The 25,366-nt window shown below is 33.0% G+C and overlaps 1 protein-coding gene and 1 long non-coding RNA gene across 5 annotated transcripts in view; one reads left to right on the forward strand and one right to left on the reverse strand.

Moving 5' to 3' along the window:
• The window catches only part of Tlk (Tousled-like kinase), a 493,920-nt gene that overhangs the window by 36,427 nt on the left and 432,127 nt on the right, over positions 1–25,366 (reverse strand). For 2 of the 4 annotated variants that reach the window (XM_075299458.1, XM_075299456.1), the window contains exon 1: positions 12,132–12,374. The exons of 1 other annotated variant lie outside the window; for it this stretch is intronic. The gene's annotated coding sequence lies outside the window, so the exon portion shown is untranslated. Of the gene's footprint in view, positions 1–12,131; positions 12,375–25,366 lie in introns of those variants that run through there. One more of the 4 variants, XM_075299459.1, reaches the window with a different exon arrangement.
• On the forward strand, positions 16,674–18,243 carry LOC142230427 (uncharacterized). The gene is made up of 2 exons (XR_012720682.1): positions 16,674–17,887; positions 17,972–18,243. It is a non-coding gene; the product is annotated as an uncharacterized LOC142230427 (long non-coding RNA).

The following is a 25,366-nucleotide window of genomic DNA, read 5'->3' on the forward strand; positions in this document are numbered from 1 at the left end:
CATAATCATTCATTTTAGCGAAACATAAGATTCCAAAATTGATCATATTCATTTTCTGCACCTTACAGGATATTTGGAGTGCCTGCCTAATCAGTCATCAGTTAGATATTCTTAATTGTAAGATTTTGGGATATTAGGATTAGCCTATTGAACGGACTAAAGACAGTAATCACTGGTTAAAATAACATGCACATAAATTAAGACGACTTAAAGTGAAGTGAAACAGCATCTAAGGTTGTTGCATGGCTGAATAAGGAGGTTGAATCACGATAACAAAAACAACAAATTTCAATATGTTGTTTACAATTTTAAGAAGTCAAAATCAGCTGATAAAAGAATCGTATGGCATTGGTAAAAGTGGCAATTACTTATTCTTTCAATTGTCCTGAAAAAATAATTAAAATCCAGCGAAAAATAAAGGTTCAAATTTAATTGTGTCACCTATGAGTGATTGTGAAGTGGATAATTCATCCGAGGAACGCCGATATGAGACAAATAAGACTATAATACCCACCAAAGTTAAGAATGGAAGTCAGTCAAATGGATCTTCGCCATCTATTAACAAAAACAGTTTATGATGCAGTTTAAAAACTGATGTGCGTGGTATTTTGGGTCTGGAATATGTTATCAAGATACTCAAGTCATCTTTGAACAATTCTCCAGCTATGAATGCGCGAGTTTGTTTGGGATGCATTTGCTATGCAGTGTCATTTGGAGAGCTGCAATCACCATAAACATATGATTTTGACATCTTAACATTTTGTCGAAATAAAAAAATTGTAATCATATCGGCCCATGATTTAACCTTCTTGTTCAGCCATGGGTTGTTGTCTAACAATTTGCCTTGTTATTGGTACTTCATTTATTTTTGTATGCAGTTCTACATTTGTTATTGTATTGGGTCAGAATATACCACATATTATGCGAAGGCAGCATTTGTTGACAAAAATTTGAATGTGAGTGGGCTATGTTTTTAGACATGAGCCAGGTTTAATTTTGTGTTCTGAGATATTTGTCCTGCCCTCCATATTTTCTTCATCCGGCCAGTTTTTTTTTTTTTGAAAAAATTTTCTATAGAAATAAAATTTTGAAAAAAATTTCTATAGAAATAAAATGTTGACAAATTTTCTTTAGAAATAAATTTTTGACAAAATTTTCTATAGAAATAAAATTCTGACAAAATTTTCTATAGAAATAAAATTTTGACAAAATTTTCTATAGAAATATAATTTTGACAAAATTTTCTATAGAAATAAAATTTTGACAAAATTTTCTATAGAAATAAAATTTTAACAAAATGTTCAATAAATTCAATATAAAATATTTTTTAAACAAAAACATTTTATCAACAACTTCAGAATAAGATTGTTTTAATTTGGTAGATTTTTGGTAAAAAATTCTTCAATTTATTCACGTGCTTCCAAGACCACTTGTTTTGACATGGCCACGAGGTCGTTTAGCTTATTTTGCATGTTAGAATGTGAAATTACTTTATAATTTATTTTTGTGTTAATTTCGTTTTTGGATTCTTTTCTTTATAAAGTTGAATTGGACTAAGTGCTACCATTTGTTTTTCAATTATATTTCTCTTATATTCCTATGTTGTATGTGTGTTTGTTTTGTTGTTAATAAAATTGAGTTAAGCCAAATTGACATAATATACTATAATTTGTTGGTGCTGTAGATTGTTATTACTCAAATACCATATCCCGGTATTTTTTAAAAACTATTCCTAATGACACCCTAGTTCGTACACATATGTGGTTTCATAGCCAAAACTTCACTTTTTGCATCTTTGTGGTTATTTTCTTAATATCGGTGTGAACATTTGACTTTGTTTGTGTTTTATAATATGAACACTGCTTGCTAATATGCACAATTTTTTTTTTATTTTGAGATTTCGTACCTGCTGTGAATGAAGTATAATAACGTATGAAGATCTTATCATTAATTTTATTTGATTGCCATTGTCCACGGTCCTACTACTGCAAAGCTAGAAAATTTACCGTTAGAAAATCATCGACATCGAAAAAAAAACTTAACCCACACTGACATCCCTATTATGTGCAATAAAAAAACACAAATGCTCCAAAAAATATTTGCCTTAGTGATATGTCCTTTCTTTCAATACTTTTCACCTAGAGTGTAGTGATTTGTTTTGTTTATGCGATTGTTGCTGTTGCCATTTTTTTTTTGTGTTTTGTGTTTAAAATTTAAGTAGATACAAATTTCTGAACAAAAGACGGTGCTGAGATGATGATGGTGCTGCTGTTGCTTGAGACGAAGGAGAGAAGTAGATGGAAAAAAGTACAAAGTAGCAGCGCACTCGCGAATTTTAGTGTGTGTTGTGTTGCTATTTTATGCCTGTTTTGGGTGTAGAGTGTAAATAGTCGATAGATTGGTAGAGGTAGGCAGACAGGCAGCTAGCAAAGTTTGTTAGAAGGTATATACATACGTATGGACGACATACATAAGGTAGATAGATATGAACTACATTCATACAAACAGCCATACATTTGAACATACATAGATCTAAGTAAAGAATGACAGAAACCAAATGAAGATATTTTGTTGTTTTTGCAATGTGTGGCTATCTCTGTCGTGTCATTGTACAAGTATGTTGTAGATGGTTGAGTGGCTCTTGAATCAATGTTCATATAATGAAACTACAAAATGATTATAAATAAGCTAAAGCAAAAACAAGAACAACAATGACAACATAGGCATTGTCAGCTTTTGTCAGCGTTTGTTTTTTGAGAAACTAAGCTAATCGAAGCAAATGACGTATTGACTAAACGATTGAATGTGAATAACACAACAACGAAACGATCAAAACTATTCATCTCACCACCATCACTAATAATAATCGCATATACCCACCACCACTACCACTGACACCACCATTACCCCCCCCCAAAAAAAAACACACTACCTCATTTATATTGTATCGTTTGATTGAATGACCGACTGGATGAATGTTTTTAGGTCTGTCTTTAAGTTGGACGTTTTTATTGTTGCGTTGCCACCCAGAGGAGCATTTACTGTTGTTTATTTTCTCCGATTACTCTTCCATCCAACTTGCTTTTAATTTTCGTTTATTTAATATTTGTTAAATATCTGTATTTCCGAATCGTTATGGTTTAACTGCACAGCGAATAACTGAAAAGCTTAGAAGCACCATACACACATCGCTCAGCCACCAATAATAATAACAAACCGAGCGACAGCAAGGCAAGGCAGGCAATCACCGAAAACGCAAAAAATTAAATACTCGTTGTTTAGATGCCGTCGTAGATCGTCGTAGTCAACGACACATCCTCCTCATCGGGAGGCATAGCAGGCAACAACAATAACTGTAACATCGATAGCAACAAGAACAATAACAACAACCACACTATCATGAACATCGTTAGTCAGAAAAAAACTAAAAAAAACAGAAAGAAATGAATTCAAGAGTGAGTGCGCTCTCGCCTATTATGAGATTTGTGTTTCGGTTAAGTTGAGCTTCTTTTGCAAATGCTTACTTTCGCGTATACAACAGCCATAACAACAACAACGACAACAGGGAGCACCACAAATCTACATTCTACATACATTTAACAACAACAACAATAGCAAACATGTCGAGAATGGAGTAAAGTATAACACACGTACAAACATATCTCGTTGTTCATAATATGGTCGTCATCGCTGTCGTTTGGTCGCCGTTTTGGTGTTTCAGTGCTTCTTCTTCTTATTATTATTTTTTCACTCCTCACACATTTGATAAAAAGGTCTTTTTTTCTTCTCATCTTTTCTGCGGCGAGTTGATTGCTACGTTGTTGTGACTACATCATCTCATCATAGGAGGAGGAGGAGGTTAGGAGTATTGATGTGTGTGGCATTATGATATTGAATGCTTGCTTTGCTAGCTTGTTTATTGTCCGTCCATCCTTCCAAACCGTTGAAACGAGTAACGAGTTGAAGGAATTTTTTTTTTCATTTCACTAATATGTTCATATTTGTTTTTTTTTTCTTCTTCTCCTTCTGGTGGCCCATTCCCTTTTGCCCGTTTGTTTTTTTTTGTATTTGCTTCTGCTTTGTTTCTTCTTGCCATAACTTCAAATATTTGCTTATATCACAATATTTTTCTATTAGAGGTACCTACACATTTCTGTGTAGTTCAGAAAATGTACTAAATGTATACATAGTCGGATATACAATTATATCTTTTCTTATAATCGGTGTCATTCTTTTAATTAGAAGGAATGATCGAAATATAAGGTGTTCGAATCTCTAACTTAATCCATTTCTCTTTTGTGTGTGTGTACGAGTGTGTATATCTACCTTTAGTGGTAGATATAACGACCAGAGAATGAAGCCGACCCATTTTTGTCGGCGGCGGCGAACACTAAATTTTTGCCTCCGGCGGCGGCGGCTTGACGGCTGAGCCGATATAAATTTGTTCACTCGGCGGCGGACAATTATCCATTATAAAATCAATTTGAAGTTAATCGAATGGTAATGAGATTAGTTGTACAACCTATCTTACAATCAAATTTACTTTTCGTTCAAATTTTCTGAGCTAAATTTTTGCTAAATTATTATAGCAGATTAAATATGATTGGTTGTGTTCAAAATTTTGGAAAAAATACGACAATTTAATAAACATTTTTCTGATTTAAATCGACATTTTTGATTACTTGGCGGCTAAATTTGAGTCGAGATGAGTCGACATATTCGGCGGCGGCGTCGACTGGCAAAAAATGGTCGGCGGCGACTGAAATCGGCGGCGCGACTCGGCGGCTTCATTCTCTGATAACGACACGATGTAGGGATATCAGGGTTGTCATTTCAGATCCAAAGAAAAAAACTTATTCACAAATACAAAATTTTACAATCTATGGAATTAGTCATGTCAAAATTCCCAGATATGGGTCCATAGGTTCAATTCTCACACACACTGTCTACTGCGTGGTTCACTGTTCAGGCAAAGAATACAATAATAAGATCCCATATTATTGAAATGGAAACCAGCCAATGATATGAGTGCGACATTTATAAATTGTTCACAAATGCCACGCTATTCCATACAGAAGTAGTGGAAACTCCAATTATAGCCCAGTTCCATTGGAACATACTGCAAAATAGGGCAGTCTTTGGCAGGGTTATTTTAGGTTAGGTATAGAGGTAGCCCGATATTTCAGGCTCACTTACGCTATGGTCAGTCACACTGGGCAAGTATTTGACAGAAATCAAAAAAAGAATCCGTCGCCACAACCAAACCAGAAAACATAATTATCTCATATTGGATGTATAACATCATGGTAGGGTTTTTTCCAAAAATCTTATCCAGATATTTGGAAAATGGTACTGGAAAAATGTTTGACACTCAGTTTGGTCAAATATTCGCCTAGTGTGACAATAGCCTTAGACTATTCAGTCCATTGTGATACGACTGTGGTCAAAAGTTTTCTTTTAATTTATTTTAATCAATACATAATTCATTATTTACAAAGATATATTTCTCTCTTATCACTAATTATTAATAGTATCAATTAAATATTTAATTGGATCAATTAATTTTTTAATTGACTGTGATTGAAGACATTTCAATTAAAAAATTAATTGGATCAATTAATTTCGTGATTGAATCAGAAAAATTTTTTTTTGTGTGAAGCAGAATAAGTTATAAGAATCATTTGTAAAAACCGACGAAGTAACTAAATTAGCTGGTAAAAATGAGGTAGACTAAAATAATTTATATTTTCAGTGGATTTTTTGCGTTACCAATGTATGATATTGAGTTACCAATGTATGATATTGAGTTACCAATGTATGATGATTAGATATAAAAAATGGACCTGTTATGTTTTTCTAAATAAATAATAATTTATATGAAATTGAAATTCAAATGTCAATGTTTTGCTTGCTCAAAGTCCCTGATTTCGGGCAACCCATTATCTGACAACCCTAGTTCCAAAAGTCAGGGGTGGCCTGTTGCAAACTAGTGTATAAAATAAATTACGTTTTTTTTTTTAATTTTCTGATCTCATTTTCTTTTTGTAAGAATTTTGTAATTTTTATTCAGGTTGGCAGGATTGATAAAAATTAAAATAATACTATACTCTTTAAACTGTATATAATTAAACTTCCAGCTCGCCCTAGGAATCTTTGTCATCTCCTTCCGAAACATATCCATTTTGTTTTATAACAACTTTTCAGATCTGACAGGACTTAATCTGTTCCATATAACCCTATGTACTTGCTACCAATTCTAGAAAATAACATATAATTACGCTGTTGTTAATCAATAACTTTGGGTAAACTCAGATAAAGACTTACGCAGCAATAAAGGTTTCCGCCCAAATTTATGGATTTTATCACGTTTGGTGTGATTTTTAGGGGTATCATTTTTTTGAGGAGGTTTTAGAGGTTAAAAATATCTTACACCTTATAAGATGGAACAATTCACAAACAAATTCGAAATATTTGTTGCCTGAATTTTGAGAATCCAAAGTAGGTCAACCCCGTGTTACAAAGGTGGCACAGAAAGTGGCACACTTTTTCATAAAGAAAAAGCAAAAATTAAACACACTTATATCAGTGCTATCTATAGCACAGTGAAGTAATTTTTTCAATTTAGATCTTAACTAACATAAAAATAATTTTATCTTCATTTAATTGAAAAATATTCTTTGTAGGAGTATACAATGATAAATGGGCTGTTTTCTTTTAGCATTGGATGCCACATTTGTATGGGCTATCCAGAACATCTTATCAGTGCAAGTCGCGCCGGTGGTGTCACATTGTAATTTGATAAAGTGACGCTTCTTCTATTCACAATAGCAATTTATTCAATTCAAAGTGGTACAGTGTCTTAAATAAACGCAGCAGTAAACATTTATTACTATTTGAGCATTTCATACATTAAAAATGTAAGATTTCACTTCTTTTCATTGATTGTTTTTAAACAGCTGATGGCAGTGTTGCATATTTTTGGAGATGTCCTGGATAAACGAGTACTCTTTTAGTCCTTCACGGCTTAGGGTATCCAGTGCTAAAAGAAAACAGCCCTAATATTATAGGAAAAAAAAACGGAAAAATTGCTCACATTTAAAATATACGAGCCGTGAACACAATCATATCGATTCAATCATATCGATAATTTCACTGCAATTGGGGACCCAATGTGTAAAACGTATTATATTATAAATGAATGTAATTAAAAAGTGACACAGTCCCACAAAAAAGTATCACATTTAGTGGCACAAAAGTATCACCTCTTACAAAAAGTGGGAAAATTGCCACTAAAGTGGCACAACTCTGGTACCACAGAGATCAACCCTAGCTCCTAAATATAAGCAAGTAGGTATTCGCATTACTGTCATTGCCCTTTTCAAATAATTCTATTGAAAGGACATTTCCAATGTTTGACATAGTTAAAAATAAATTAATAAATCATATGTTAACCTCAACAGCTAAAAGCATTTGAAACATTAAAATATACCTTAAATGAACCAAAATATTCATAACACCTATCATTTCAATCGGCAGAAAATAATTCAAAGGAGCAAACAGGGCAATCGCAGCAATCTCGTTTGTAGTCGGTGCTGAAAATGCCTGCATTTTGCCTGTATGCGTGGCACTATTTTCACAACAGAATTCGAAGCCTTTTTGCACTTTTGCCTGTTTTTTTTTTAGAAAAGAACCTATAAAGTTCATTTCCGGGCAATGTGAAAATAGTGCGCTTTGTCTCCAAGTAAAGAAAACACCATTAGAAATGTTGAATGTATTTGAAACCTCTGAAATGTGAACACCTACGATCGCCTTAATTTTGCCCCAATTTGAGAGGTTATTTTAATATGTACCCTGAGTGTCTTAAATTCTATTTTTGTATAATTTTCTATTTTATAACCCGAATTTTAACTCATATATTTTTCTTATTAGTTTTATTTAAAACATTTATAAATTGAATTACAGTGAAACCTCTCCAAAGTTGACACTCAGGGTCGCTCAAATTTTGACCACATTTTGCAGGTGTCCATTTATGCTTAATATAGCAAACGTCTCTCGATAATTATGACACACTTTTGAGAGATGTCCGATTTTCAGAGGGTCAAAATTTGAAATTTAATTGAAAATGGAAATTTGAGACGATTCACTGTATTTTGCTTTTTAATCGACTTTTTTTTTCTTTAAATTTAATTTTAATTTCTTGAAAATTTAATTAAAATTGCTTGTGTTTCACTAGAAGATTTGGATTTATTGAAAAAAAAAAAAAAAAAACAAAACAAGAACAGTTTTTTCTTAATATTTGGGGGGAGAAGTTTCAAAAAACCACATGGCAACACTGATTACATATTAGTCGAAACTAAAAAAAATCATTTTAATTAAGTTTGTTTATTTTTGGGAGAAATTTTATCCAAATTTGTGATAATTATAAAAAAGAAAAAAAAAGGTATATACGGCCGTAAGTTCGGCCAGGCCGAATTATGTACCCTCCACCATGGATTGCGTAGAAACTTCTACGAAAGACTGTCATCCACAAATTTCAACTCACATGGTTGTAAAATATCATATACTACCACCACGTACCAAATTTCAACCAGATCGGATGAATTTTGCTCCTCCAAAAGGCACCGGAGGTCAAATCTGGGGATCGGTTTATATGGGAGCTATATATTATTATGGACTGATAGGAACCAATTCCTGCATGGTTGTTGGATACCCTATACTAACATCACGTACCAAATTTCAACCGAATGGGAGGAATTTTGCTCTTCCAAGGTGCTCCGGAGGTCAAATCTGGGGATCGGTTTATTTGGGGCCTATATATAATTATGGACCGATATCGACCAATTTTTGCATGGGTGTTTGAGGCCATATATTAACATCACGTACCAAATTTCAACTGACTCAGATGAATTTTGGTCTTCCAAGAGGCTCCGGAGGTCAAATCTGGTGATAGGTTTATATGGGGGCTATATATAATTATGGACCGATATGGACCAATTTTTACATGGTTGTTAGAGACCATATACTAACACCATGTACCAAATTTCAGCCGGATCGGATGAAATTTGCTTCTTTAGAGGATCCGCAAGTCAAATCGGGGTATCGGTTTATATGGGGGCTATATATAATTATGTACCGATGTGAACCAATTTTTGCATGGTTGTTAGAGACCATATACTAACACCATGTACCAAATTTCAGCCGGATCGGATGAAATTTGCTTCTCTTAGAGGCTCCCCAAGCCAAATCGGGGGATCGGTTTATATGGGGGCTATATATAATTATGGACCGATATGGACCAATTTTTGCATGGTTGTTAGAGACCATATACTAACACCATGTACCAAATTTCAGCCGGATCGGATGAAAATTGTTTCTCTTAGAGGCTCTGCAAGCCAAATCGGGGGATCGCTTTATACGGGGGCTATATATAATTATGGACCAATGTGGACCAATTTTAGCATGGTTATTAGAGACCATATACTAACACCATGTACCAAATTTCAGACGGATCGGATGAAATTTGCTTCTCTTAGAGGCCTCGCAAGCAAAATTTGGGAGTCCGTTTATATGGGGGCTATACGTAAAAGTGGACCGATATGGCCCATTTACAATACCATCCGACCTACATCAATAACAACTACTCGTGCCAAGTTTCAAGTCGATAGCTTGTTTCGTTCGGAAGTTAGCGTGATTTCAACAGACGGATGGACATGCTCAGATCGACTCAGAATTTCACCACGATCCAGAATATATATACTTTATGGGGTCTTAGAGCAATATTTCGATGTGTTACAAACGGAATGACAAAGTTAATATACCCCCCATCCTATGGTGGAGGGTATAAAAACATACAAACAAACAAAAGAACTAGGTACGCGAACAAAGCTATTATAATCCATTTCCGATGAGTAAAATGAAGCACCCACGATAGCCTAAAATTTTCTTCAGTTATGAGAGCTTTAATGTTAATGTGTGAATATTGGAAACATCTCACGACAATTGTCGACGTTTGAGATATGTCAGATTTTTAGAGAATACAAGTTTGAGAGGATTGTTCATAGCATATGCACTCTGGTGTGAAGGGTATAAAGTTTTTTTTTATACTTTGGGGATTTTTCTTTCCACACACACACAAGCATAACCATATCGTGGGACTAAGGTGTGAGTTGCAATTTAACCATTAGTTCCTCCCATTATCTAGAATGTTATTGTTTTATTTTGTTTTAATTACATAAAAATATTTCAAAGTATTAGCTACAAAGTTCTATAGGCTTGGCTACATTTTTTGACACATTCTATTTTATAATCCAATAACTGTTAACGACCAATTTGCCCTCACACCGTCACTCTTTCAAAAGTCAGCTGATAGGAACATTTAAGCTCACACAAAAAATAATGAAGACACAGAGAGGGGGGTAATAGAGTGAGTAGCACACCAATTAAATATTTGAGAGAGATAAAGTTCAATTCAGTTGAATAAAAAATGTTTCTATTTCAGTCGACGTTTTATTTAAATTTTATTATTAGAAATTAATTTGTACTTGCTTATTTTCTTCTCTATGTAATAAAAAAAGAATATGTATTGAGTTTTCGTTTATTTTTCAACGTTCCCAAAATAGTTTAAATTCACTATACACAATTGTTGCTGTCGTGTAAACAGCAAAAAAAGGCAATAAAAAATCACACTAGGAAATTTTGTTTAATTGATTTTGTTGTTGTTGGTGTTTTTTTGTCCAAAGACAAGTGCTACGAAGAATTGCGTTTGACGTTAGGCTTGATTAAAATGGAAAAGTTTACAGCAAAATGGGCCTCGTATGGTTGGAGAATTGTTACACTAATGATGTGGTGAATTACGTATTGGATATTGTAGTTAGAAAACAAAATAAATATTTTGTTTAAGTGAAAGAGATTTTTTTTTTTGATAAAATTCATTATCGGACTACTTCCCAAAAAAATCAATTTTTTTATATTTTGTTCTTTTTCTTTGGATATTTTTATTTATTTATATTGTTTATTTTTATTTATAGCTCTACGAAATTTGTTTTAATTCGTTATGTTCTATTAATTTTTTTTTTAAATAATTTTAGTAGACCATAAATTTTCATTTTTTTAATTTTATCATATTTTTTTTTCACAGTGCATTTTTATTCTTGTCTCGTTGTTTTTTTTTTTTTTTTTTTTGTTAAATTTCCATTTCTTGGCATTTATTATTATTTTCTTCAAAGTAACCACACACACACACTCACGCACAGAACAAAAATTGCATGTTTATTTCCTATACACACAGCCTTTGTCTTTTTTGCTGCCTTCTATTATCAATTAATACATTTTTTTAATTTTCCTACTTCTTTCATTTCATTCTGATCACAATTTGCATTACACTTTGTTGTTTAATCGCTTTTCGATTGACAATTGTAGCAGCTATAGATCAGTACATTTACCAATACTTGGGTACTTGTTTTGTATTTAGTTCGTCTAGAGTGGTGCTTGCTTTACAAAAAAGAAAAACATAGTTGTTTTTGTTGTTTTTTTTATCATTATTTTCTTTTACCATTCATTCTTTAATTATGTATTAAAATTGTAATACTATTTGTTGGAATTTACACTGTCAATGAATTGAATTATTTTATTTAAATTTAATTTCTTTAATCGGGGGAGTGTTAAATCGCAAGTGGTTAGGAGGGGATCTGGTTAACGAAGCAGAAAAAAATCACACACACACGAAACTACTTATATGGCCGATAAACACTTTGCACTGTGTTACGGATAATGATGATGATGGTGACGATATACAGCCGCAGCTATAGTATAACACGCACACACTCATACAAAAACAAAATCACACTGAATGCAAAGTAAAAGAAAAAACACACTTAAACCCCGAATCGACCAAACGACAGTCCTAAAGACCGACGAACTTTTTTCCGTTTTTTTTTTTTTTGTTTTCTTTCAAAATGATGAAGAAGTACAAAAAAGTAAAAGAAGGAAACAAAAAAACAATAGCGAAAAAGCACATACAACAATTTAATGTTGTTGCTTGCTTGCTTTTCCTCTTTCTCTACCCGATGATGATGACGATTATGGTGATGAGTATCAACTCATTCTCACACTCATTGCTCGTTTACACATACCCGAAATACCGACGCGTTACAAAGATGAAAACTTCTGGATGTCCATACATATATGTATATATGTATGGATGTCCGTTGCGTTTTGTTGTTGTTTATGGTCTCTTTAATAAAGTTTTGAATAAATATTTTTTATTTTTTTTTAGTTGTGTTGTTGTAATGACGCAAAATAAAACAAAATAATTTTGTTTAAAAACACACACCGAAAAAACAAATCGACACAAAACCACACGGTCTCATGCTCTCAGGGCAACTGAAAATAAGCTCTCTTTGCCAATGCCGTTATAATATGAAAACGATTTTTTCGCAGTTGCCCCAATGCGCTGCTGCTGCGACGGATTTTTCTTCTTCTAGTGTCGTTGTCGTCGTCGTCGTTGATTGTCGGTGGGCAAACAAACAAATAAACGAGACGACAACGACGATGAGCAGCCAGAGCACACATATCAAACAACTAACAACACAAACGAAACGAAACGAACCAACAAGAACAAAAACTAACTACACAACGATGCACCATCAAAACACAGTGGTCGCGATTCTGCTAAAGGATTCTAATATGCATAGAAGCTTTGACAGATGTGGTGTTCAGGGCTGCCAATTTTGCCGATTTATCGGCATTTTGACGATTTTTTACTCACAAAATGGACAACTCCGATTTTTTTCCGATTTTAACGATATTAGACACATAGTTTATGGAGTTTAAGTTTTTACATTTTGAAGAAATTTTTGAAAATATTAAAATATATTTGAAAAATGTTGGGAAAAAATTCGGAAACAGAACGTGGAGTACTTTGGCTTTTCGAGTTTTGTCAAAATTCGTAATCATGATTCTTCCAAACTCCACAGCAAACGTAGACATTTTTAAGCAAAAAAACTAAAATTAGATGATAGCTGGAGAATAATTCATTGGATGGAATATTCTGTTTCAAAACAACCTAAAATGAAATAACTCAAATTGTTTTAATACCAAAATTGATAATGATTTACACAGAATGTGCAATAGAAACTTTTACTTTTACTTATTATTATGATAAAATTCTAGTACGGTATAAAAAATAACCACCATAAAAAATCACCTATTTTGGAAAACATGGGACTTTTTCTTTAGTTTCAAAATATATAATTAAAATTGTTACTCAATTAATAACAATATTTTAGAAATATAGATTTTTTATACAAAAATTACGAAATATTTTTGCTTAACAAAAAATGATTTTTATGGTAATGTTATTTGTATACAAAACTGATTTCTTTATTTACTTTGTTTTTAGTTTACCCAAAAAATACGTTTAATTATTTTAATTAATAATTGCCGACTTTTTGACGATTTTTAAAATGCAAGTGCCGTTTATGACGATTTTTATCGAAAAAAGTGACGATTTTTCTTGAAATTTTATTGGCAGCCCTGGTGGTGTTCCAGTCTGGAATGCGGTTCGGAGATCCTTTTATGTAATTTTAGTTGACTGGTACTAGATATTATTAGACTAGAATATATTTATTCAAGGGGAATTCTATCTTGTTTTCCTTATATTCTTGTCTTAAATAGGCTGTAAATTAGGATAATTCGTGACTAACGAAATATCGAAGTTAGTATACCCCCTTCCTATAGTGGAGGACATAAATATGTTTTTCTCATATCTCCTACACTATGAGTCCTTGAGCGAAATCGAGTTGGATTCATAATCACCCAAAAAATAAAACTGAAAATTCCTTCTAAATCCTAAAAAAATCGACATTTTTGTATGAAAAACTTTTGCCATATCCAAATAATAAAACTGTAAATTCCTTCCAAATCCTAAAAAAATCGACATTTTTATATGAAAAACTTTTGCCATATCCAAATCCTTAGGATAGGTTTGGTTAGGTATAGTGACAGCCCGATATCTCAGGCTCACTATTCAGTCCATTGTGATACCACAGTGGTGAACTTCTCTCTTATCATAGAGTGCTGCCCGATTCTATGTTAAGCTCAATGACAAGGGACCTCCTTTTTATAGCCGAGTCCGAACGGCGTTCCACATTGCAGTGAAACCACTTAGAGAAGCTTTGGAACATTCATATGATATGTTCCATCTCAAGCTCTTCACAAAACACAAAAAAAAATTTTTTTTGAGGATACAGTCATTGCAAATTTGAGTTTAGTTCCTTTCTTAAATTCTTCATTTTAATCTTTATTTTTTTCCTATTTGAAGTAAATTCACTCAATTTTCCATATTTTTCGTATCATTCATTTGACCACGAACTTCTTTGCACAAAGTAAACATACACAGAAAAAAATATCACCAAAATATTTCCAATTAAAAAGTTAATTGAAGTTGAAAATTTTTTCAATTAATAAATTAATTGATACAATTAACTTTTTAATCATGATAGAAACATTAAATTAATTAAGTCAATGATTGAAAATTTTAAAATTTGTAATTAAAAAATTAATTGATACAATTAACTTTTTAATCTAATTCGGAAGACTAATTAAATTGTATTTCAAACAATCATTTGTTAATCCAAATAAAAACTCTAAGCCAATTCAGAAAGTAATTAAAAATAGTTACCTTTTTTAATTAATAAATTAATTGAGTTTGCAATCAACATCAATTAAATTTTTAATTGAATCAATTAAAAAATTAATTGAAATTTGCTGAAAAAATCAATTAATTTTTTAATCAAGAATTTTTTCTATGCCCAATTAAAACTGTGATTGATACTATCATTTTCGTGATTGAAGACATTTCAATTAAAAAATTAATTGGATCAATTAATTTGGTGATTGAATCAGAAGAAATTTTTTTTGTGTGTACAATTTCATGTCTGTCTTTAGTAGAATACGGTGATGACAATTATAAAAAGCCGGAACGATGGAACGATTTTAAGGAACTAGTTCCTTTGTACAGAGGGAACTAGTTCCTTTGTACAAAAGGAACGATGAGTCCGAATCACTACGGTGAACGATTTTGCCCAAGACCAATGCTAACCATTGCACCACGGTGGCTCCCAATATCCCAAAAAATGGAAAATTCGGCCCAAATCCTTAAAAAAATCGAAATTTTTATATGAAAAACTTATTTTTCTCATGTCTCCTGAAATATGCGTCGTGGGGCGAAAACGAACTTAATTAGGGATCAACCTAAAACAATTAACATCCAAATTTTACAAAAATCTAAATTTGTACATGAAAAATTTGTTTTTGCTCTATCTCGTAAACTATTCGCCCTAGACTGAAACTGAGCTTAATTCGTAATCACCCCCAAAACATTGAAAACTCCATCTAAATACTGCAAAAATCGAATTTTTTATATGAAAATGTTCTTTTGATGAAAACTTCTAAACTCTGAGTCCTAGAACGAAAAGGAGATTAATTCATCATTCAGCTTAATTCTTAATCACCCAAAAAATCGAAAATCCCATCCAACTCCTTAAAAAACGAAATTTTCTTAGAAACCCTTCTTTTGCTAATCTCCCTAAAAAATCAAAACTTTCATCCAAATACTGCAAAAATCGGAATTTTTAAAATGTTGAAAATCTTCTTTTGCTCATCTTAATTCGAGAGCTCCCACAAAAACTCGAAAATTCCATTCAAATATTACAACAATAGAAATATTTATTATGAAAATTTTCTTTTGCTCAAATCTCCTACAGAATGCGTCCTAGAGCGAAATCGAGTTTGATTCGTGACCACTCCTAGAAAATTGAAAATTCCATCCAAATATGCATCATAAAGCGAAAAAAAGCTTATTTAGCAATCGCCTCCAAAAAATCGGAAGTTCAATCTAAAAACTGCAAAAATCATAAATTTTATATGAAAAATATATTTGCTCATATCTCCTAAACTATGTGTCTTAGACAGAAAAGGAGCTTAAAATCTTAAAAATTTAAATGTTTGTATGAACAAATTATTAAACTACGCCTGGAGCCACCGTGGTGCAATGGTTAGCATGCCCGCCTTGCATACACAAGGTCGTGGGTTCGATTCCTGCTTCGACCGAACACCAAAAAGTTTTTCAGCGGTGGATTATCCCACCTCAGTAATGCTGGTGACATTTCTGAGGGTTTCAAAGCTTCTCTAAGTGGTTTTACTGCAATGTGGAACGCCGTTCGGACTCGGCTATAAAAAGGAGGTCCCTTGTCATTGAGCTTAACATGGAATCGGGCAGCACTCAGTGATAAGAGAGAAATTCACCAATGTGGTATCATAATGGACTGAATAGTCTAAGTGAGCCTGATACATCGGGCTGCTACCTAACCTAACCTAACCAACGCCTAATTTAACTTATTTTTTGGAAATAAATTATTAGTTGGTAGTTAAACTTTATTATTATTATTATTTTTTGGAAAATTTCCTCAACCTAATGTGGAAATCTTAAAATGTGGAGTTTTTAGTGTATGTTCGTGACCACCAAAAAAGTTCAAAATTCCATCATTTAAAAAAAAAATCAAAATTCCATTTCAATAGGGAGAAAAGAGCTATTTTGGTTTTAGTATACTGAAGGTCCTTCGAAAAATATCAATTTAAATTTTAACCCTACGTCTCCATTATGTTCAGCCACCATAACCATTTATATTTGACAAGATTGGAACCACAGTGCAACAATGACTTATACCAACAGAGCGCAAGTAGAGCTTCAACAATATTTAACGAATGAAAAGAAAATAGTAACAACACCAACAACTAGTGTGGAAGCCTGCTACAAAAACACAAACAAATAATACCAGAATCGCAATAGTAGCAGCATTATAGGCAGCAGCATAAGCACATCTCCTTCAATCATTATAATGAATATTTTGCCGTTTTTTGTTGGTGTAAAAATACCCGAAGAAGACATCTCTTTTTTTCTCCCGATTGTTACCCAACGAAAAACGCATTTCGTCAAACAATGCTATTGCTATAGTCAAGACACATATACTCTAGCCACCACGTATCCTCTAAACATACATATCTATGGAACAATATGCATTTTACTTTCTTCGCGGCTAATAACTGTCATGAAAAGAAAAAAAAAAACAAAACTAAAGAAGTGCTGGGCCGAATTCCTGTATTACTGTTAATAAAATAATTTTTTTGGTGTAATCGTAGTCTACAACGCCCTCTTTCACACACCAAAAAAGCATGTAATGCTAACTAACTACGATTTTCCACTTTAATTTAGAGAAAATCAAATGCGACAAACAAATTAAATACACACTCTTGGCACACTGGTTGCCCCCACACAGCCACCCCCCGCCCAACCGCACAACCCAAAAACGAAAACAAAACAAAACTGTTTGACACACGATTGCACCCAAGGCACTGAGGGAGAGTGAGAGAAAGAGAGCAAAAAAGAGCGACAACAAATGTCTTAAAGCTCTTATAACATTTATAATAACTTAACAGATGTTTACACACACCAAATAGTAGCAGCAACAACAACACCAACAATTTACCGACCTACCGAACGAACGACCGACTAACAATGGAATGAAGAAGGCATCTCAACATCATCAATCTCTATTCGTCGTTGCTGTTTTGTTGTTATAGTTTTTGTTTTGGTCGGAGTGTTTTTTTTTTTTGGTTCATAAATCGGAAGCAGACGACACGACAGACAGGCACAACAGTCAAAAAGCAAACCAACCGAAAAAGTGGAAGAAATAAATAGCAACAACAGCAAGAACCACAGAGCATCGATGACAATAAACAAACAAAACCAACAACAATGAATGGAATGATATGGATATGAAGAAAATGAATGCCTTGCTTACTTACTTGCTTGCTTGCTATGTGCTAGGTAGGTAGCTGCTAGCTAACTCGCTTCTACAATCCAGTAAAATTAACTAACATAAATTTGTCTTGTTTGTTTAATTCATAATAGGCGCACAGAAATCGATAAGGTGTATATACTTGTGCTGACTGCATCCAATGGATTTTGTGTTTTTGTTTTTGCTACACCACAAATCAGACACACACTCACTCATATTTTCTCATCGAGAGATTTGTTTTTTGCCTAAAGAGACTACAAGAACCAGAGAGAGAGAGAACTAACTAAACAAAAAAAGCTCTCATCAAAAACATGACAACAAAACTGTAGCAAGTGAAATAAAAGTACCAACAAAATAAACATGACAGCAACGAAGGCAATAGAAATCCACAGAGTAGTTTATCCATTGTCATATGGTGTGGTAGTGATAGGATGAGAAAACAAATTAAAATATATTGGGGATAGGGGGTTGTTGAAGTTATTCTGGAGATTTTTCAGATAGGGGTTGACCGAATGATTTAATTGCCATATACAATTCTACACATATTTGGACATAGACAGACGACACGTGTGATGGTCATCGACAAAGGCATGTGTCGAGAGAAAGGAAATTTTCTTAAGACTTTGGAATTATGTATAATTAAGAAATTGTTTTTCAGCTAAGAATTTAGGTCAAGGTTAGTTGTTTGTGATAGAAACAAACAAAAAAATGGAGAACTGCCTAAATTGTCGAGTTTTAAAGTAAATGAAATTTTAAATATGTGTACATTAAATATTAAACAAGTTGGTGAACATGAATATGTCCATGATGATGAAAAACTAACAAAGCTGCCATATGAATATACAATAAACAGAAAATAAAAAAAGAAAGTATTGATATAAGGCATTGTAAATTTCAGAAAATAAAATTAAAAATAGAGGAGCGAAGAGGATAGGGCATGTTATAAAAATGCAAGTATATCGGACTTTTTTGCGACAGGAGGAGCGTATGCCGCCAGTTAAGTGGACATACTCCCACAAGGCATTGTAAATTTCAGAAAATAAAATTAAAAATAGAGGAGCGAAGAGGATAGGGCATGTTATAAAAATGCAAGTATATCGGACTTTTTTGCGACAGGAGGAGCGTATGCCGCCAGTTAAGTGGACATACTCCCACAAGGATGTCCTATAGATAGACGCAGTTAGGAGAATGCAGGCCCCGTGGACTCCATAATCAATCAGAAAAGGACCTGGAATGGGAATAGAAGCTACGAGCCGATAGATGTGGCATTCTATTACCACAGTACTTGGGAGTGACATCCCAGAGAAGTGTTTTTCAGACGACTGTCACAACCGGTCCGTAAACCCCTAGCAGGGTTTGGAGAACTCTTTGTACCTCGTAACCATTAAGTTGGCAATATAGGTTCTGTTGATATGACATTCAGACCAGTGTTTGACCCTTCTCTGATTACAAGTACCCATAAGGTCTTGAGTCAGCCCTCGCGAGGATCTCACTGCTTACAAAGGGACCCTCGGGGTCACCTCGAAGGACAACTGCATTTTCGGACACACATAATAGTTCCGAATTGGAACCCATATCGCATGAATATTCCAATGACAAATGTAGCAGACGGGAGAATAGGGAGTTGGAATATATCTTTGGAAGAAGCTCTAAGGTACTTCATACGCAGGTTAAGACAGTGCTCCCGAGGTGCTCGGAAGCAACTAATGAAGATACATGATTGGATGCACCTCGTGGCATTATTGCGGAATCGAATACTAAATATTGTAAAACTACGAACAACTCAAGAAACGACAAAGAATTGAATGATTTCACGAGGAAATTCCAAAACTATTACTCGCAAAGATGAGACTATCAAAAGAAGCAATGAAGCATCAGGCAGTACTTCGGAAAATGAGAGCAGCGATAGGCAGGCAAAAGAAAATTAGTATGAATATTCACTACGGAGGCTCTGAGATTGATGAACTGTTTCAAGTAATCGGTAACTATCGAAGAACTACTTCAACTATCTGGAACAAGGCAGAGAAACCAATATATTGAAAAGGATGTACTGGGATCTTACCTTAGATACCCCAACTTTGCAAATTCGCAAGAACAAGAGAAGCGCACCGAGCCAAGCCAAAAGATGGCCAAGAAGGAATCAAGCGACACCCAGGATCCTATGGAGGACAATATATCGGAAGTTAAGAGAAGTATAAAAGGAAACCACGTTTAAAACGGATAAATGTACGTCCTGGCGCCGTAGTTATACGGATGGATGGATGCCTATGTTTGGGGGCAAAGGAAGCTGTCCAAACAGTCCGAAAAACATAAGGCGGATCCATACTTGTACACGCAGAGAAGGAATATGATCACCTCAAACATGTTTTAAGAGCAAAATGTTATTTTTGTATGGTGACCATGTAATATGTTTGACACTAAAATGTTATTTTCTCGTCAAATATAACCTACTTGCCGAAATCAGATACATGATATCCGAGAAAATAACATGGTTGCGAAAACCATGTTACATGGTCACCACCCAAAAATAACATTTTGCTCTTAAAACATGTTTGAGGTGATCATATTCCTTCTCTGGGTGTAGTAATGGAGAAAGGAGCAAACAGAGAAACCTTCAGGGAGACTATTACGAGCACTTTGAAGGAGGAAGCAGTGGTACAGAACATTAAGACCACCATAGAATTTCAAGACCTCGATGCGTTCTCGACAAAGGATGAAGTTGGGGAGGCTATCAACGAAATTAACGAGGTCACAGAATGAAGACAGGACTGTACGATTGACAGAGCATTTGTTTTCATTCGAGAAGCCGAAGCAGATGTACTTTTAAATCAACAGAGAATCTTAACCCTTTCACTACCGGTATCCACTAGAAATAAAATTTTGACAAAATTTTCTATAGAAATAAAATTTCGACAAAATATAATAATAAAATTTTGATAGAATATACCAAAAAATATATGTATCATCACTAAGATATACAGAGCAATATCAGTTATTATTAGTATATACAACCTTTATGAGTTTATTTTTAATTTAAATAATCTAGAATTTTCTTTCGCCATAACTTTTTTCCGCCCTCACACTGAAAACTTATTCACAAAAAGGCCAACTTGAATAGGCATTCGTTTTTTGTATGTATCGTTGAGTACATACCAAAAAAAAGAGGAGGCCAAGCAAAACAACAAAACTTTTGACATGCAAATGGTGGGGCGGGGGGAGGTGAAAAAATGTGGGAGTCATCTGAGCTCTACCTTGTCATCCTTTTCCCACACACACACACACACATACAGGCAATATTAAAGTTTACATGAAAAAAAATATTCACCACACACAACCGAAAGAAATATCATTGAAGGATAATCTCCCTCAGCGTAAACAGCAAAAGCTTACTCTTTTACTCTCACCCCAACCCACATTAAGAAGAAACAAAAAACACCACAACGACAACAACAAAAGAATGTAGAAAAAAGTGGGGAAAATCAATCAGCGGTTACATTAATCACACATATAAAAATCATACGATTTTTTCGCATAACAAGTATTTATTTGAGGTTATAAATGTTTTTGCTTGACTAATATGACATGGACGATATGTCTGTTTGCGTGTGTATGTATGTATTTGTGATATTAAAGTCGCCTGGGCTGTGTGCGGCAGGCAGTGTATAATGACAAGGCTAATTGAAACTATGTTGTAGTTGATACAACAAAAAAAAGGTAAGAGGTTCATTAAACTAATTTTTTTTGTTGATAGCCATGAAATTGAGTCAATGAAATTTGTGATATTTTTTGGTCAGTATAGTTGAGAGATAAAAAGGAAATGTATACGTAATGCTCCGAAAGTAGATTGCTAATTATAACAGCACTCATATGGGGAGACATGGATGATAAATAGCATTCTGGAAATTGAACTGAATCAGCTTCGAAATGGAACATTTTTAAGTAAAAAGTAGGCTGTCCATTACATCTCTTTTAAAGAGAACATGTTCTCTTTTTGTGTTCGTATCTTTTTGTTCACTCTCTTTCTTGGTGCCGTATTTTTATGGTGCCGTATTTTTTGTCTAACAGTGCTCTTTATGTACTCTATTTCAAAAAAAAATCCTAGATTGATGGAATTTTATTTACTTAGTAGGAATTAGCTACAATTGTTCGCCACTAATTGTTTACTGGGTTAAATCTGTTGACAAATTAAAGGCCGGAACACAATTGCGACGTTTCGACGTACGGCGTAAAAATTAGAAATATATGTAATTGAACGTACGACGTAAATACGCCAATACGTTGTCGTCGATTTATTTTGTTTATTTTGTAAGAAAATGTGATTCTTTTTGTTTTTTATTGTTTTCTTATATAATTGTTTCGTTGTTTCTATCATTAGAAACTATTATTATTATTTTAATTTTAACATCAATAAAATTATTAATTATTTAATAAAGAATTTTTTTATTGTAAACTCTTTTTTAGTTAAATTGTTCTCTTTTTTTTAAAGCGAAAGTTCTCTTTTGAAAATTATCCATATGGAAACCCTAGTCAAAAGGTACTTTTTTTCATTTTGGTGAAGGCCTTTATACCAGCAATACCAAATTTCATGAATTTTGGGATTGAAATGTTATCGATAAACGATAGACTCCTTTTTATCACCGTTATATTTTAAATTCTTTGCATAGACAAACATCCTCCTAAGGCTTTAGGCGTCCAAAACAAAACTGTTTGAATTGAGAGAAATTCCAATTGTCTTTAAGGATAAACTGATTTGGACTGGCGTATACTCAAATAGTATCAAAAAAGTACAAAAGTGTCAACTTTATCAACCCTGGTTGAGTATGACATTTTTTGCCAGATGTTATTTTTATTGGTAAACATTTTTTGGGAGAATGATCCCAAAGTTTTGTTCTTAATTCATTCAGATTATATGTTATGAATAGGCGTTCCAGTCCTTCGGAGTTTTTTGTTTGTTTTGAAGCTTTTTTGGCAGCCACCGTGATGCAATGATTAGCATGCCCGCCTTGCATAAACAGGGTCGTGGGTTCAAACCCAGTTTCGACCAAACACCAAAAATGAATGAATCTTTCACCATTATGTTAGGAAAAGTTTTTTTTGCATATTTTTTTTATAAATATGTGGGTATTCAATTTTGCTGTTCAAGGTGTTCATCGGTCTATTGCTTTATGACCGGCCGGTAGCAATGACACATCACTCGCTGCAATTCGACACTACAAAACTTCATAAAATACAATAAACAGAAAGAAGAACAAGAACAACGGCAAATCTTTTTATATTTTTTCTTCTTTTTTTCGTTTTTTGTAGCTTCCACCTATATTACTTCTTTTAAGTAGAGATAGGAATGTTTGCCAATGGATTAATGTTGCGTTTGTTGCTGTGTTATTACGACCATTAATAGAGAATGTAATTTTGTTTGTCTGGTGAAACACTTTGGAGTTGTCTCTTTGTATTGCAAACTACTACTGCAACAACAACAACAAGAACCAAAAAAGCACTTTCAAACACTGAAAACTTGTTTCAGTCCGTTGTCTCTGTCCGTTTGTCTATGCATCCATCTTTATGCACGGTGTTATGTTATGTTCTGCTTAACGTTTTTGTTTTTCCTCCGAATATTTTATTTGTTTGAAAGTTTGCGCTAATAGAAGAACAGTTTCTTATTGCCAATGTTGTTTGTTGAAATTACAGTTATGCACTATGTTTTCATTACGTCTGGTGAGAATAATAACAACACCAACAACATCAAAAACCAGCCATTAGACTGTAGCAATATAAGCCGGCCACATAGAGCACAGTTAATCGACCGCCATTGACACTTCGTATGTATGCATGGTGGGAAGCCGCTGCCAAACTAGAGTGAGTGAGTGGTGAATAATATCGGCAAATGAGCCAAACTGTAAAAACAACACATGGAGCATAAGAAGCAAGGCAAGATGGGAGGAGAGAAATTAGTGGTAGAGTAATTTATAATAAAGCCTGGTCACCAATGAAAATGAAGAAAAACACCAATAACAACAACAATGTATAACTCGAAAAAAAAACTAAAAAGTCATTGTCCGATATTCGTTATGATTTTACCAACAGTCTATAGAGCGCCACTTTCGTCATTCGTTTATAAAGGCATCTGGCAACACTTCAAGTAAAATGTTTACATATTTAGTACACGCACTAATGCATAAAGAGGATTTCCATTGGAAATGTCTACTTTTGTAGTGTATTGCATTATCGTTAAGATTATTGTTAAGTGTAATTGATGGATAAATTAATTCTATTGATGGATAAATTATTGCAGACTTATTTTTAAATGCATACACATTATGATCTTCAATCAATAGATCGCGATTAAATTAAACAATCGAATTTGCGGAAAATGTGAAAATCATTTGCTTTCATTAATTCTTCTATTTCGAGTGTTTGTAATGCTAGGTTTTAATCAACCAAAGATTTTCTGGTTGAATTTTTTTATATATCTACGTTATGCATATTTATTTTTGCATTCATATTTATTAAAATCATTTTATGAACGATCGTCTTACATACATGCATACATATGATTCATATATACATACATTCTCATATAATCGTATGGAGGTATATACATACATATATACAAACTTCATACAAATAGAGTATGTATGTGTTTTATTAAATATAGGTGAATTTATATGTTAATATTTGCACTGCCATGATTTTATTATTTTGTTTTTTTTTTCTTTCTAGGAATGCATAAGCGTGTGCACACACACATATATATTTTTGTACAAAAAATATATGTACATGGGTATATGTAGAATTGTATGTAAATATTTCTGAGATATTTTATCTGTAAATACTGATTTTTTTCATTCTCTCTATTTCATACTGATTGTTATTCTGGTCTTTTTCGTTTTTATTGTGAAATATTTTTACTATGAACTACGTAGATACATCGTAATACTCTATCACCAAGCAGTTATACATTTAATACATATTTTTCATGGAATTTTATTATTAGAAATAAATTTCACCATCAATACACAATAACTCATCTACATACACAAAACAAAAATAAAATGTAAGTTAATTTTAGAAATTTTCAATTTAAAATTATATTTCTATAGAAAATTTTGTAAAAATTTTATTTCTACAGACATATGTGGCAAAATGTTATTTCTATAGAAAATTTTCTCAAAATTTTATTTCTATAGAAAATTTTCTCAAAATTTTATTTCTATAGAAAATTTTGTAAAAATGTTATTTCTATAGAAAAATTTGTAAAAAATTTTATTTCTATAGAAAATGTTGTCAAGCGTTTATTTCTATAGACAATTTTGTCAACATTTTCATTTCTATAGAACATTTTGTCAAAATTTTAATTCTTAATTAATTCTCAAAAATGTTTGTGGCAAAATGTTATTTTATAGAAAATTTTGTCAAACGTTTATTTTATAGAAAATTTTGACAAAATGTTATTTCTATAGAAAATTTTGTCAAACGTTTATTTCTATAGATTTTTTTTTTTGTCAAACGTT

This window comes from Haematobia irritans, chromosome 3, assembly GCF_050003625.1.
Source record: "Haematobia irritans isolate KBUSLIRL chromosome 3, ASM5000362v1, whole genome shotgun sequence".
Lineage (NCBI taxonomy): Eukaryota > Metazoa > Arthropoda > Insecta > Diptera > Muscidae > Haematobia > Haematobia irritans.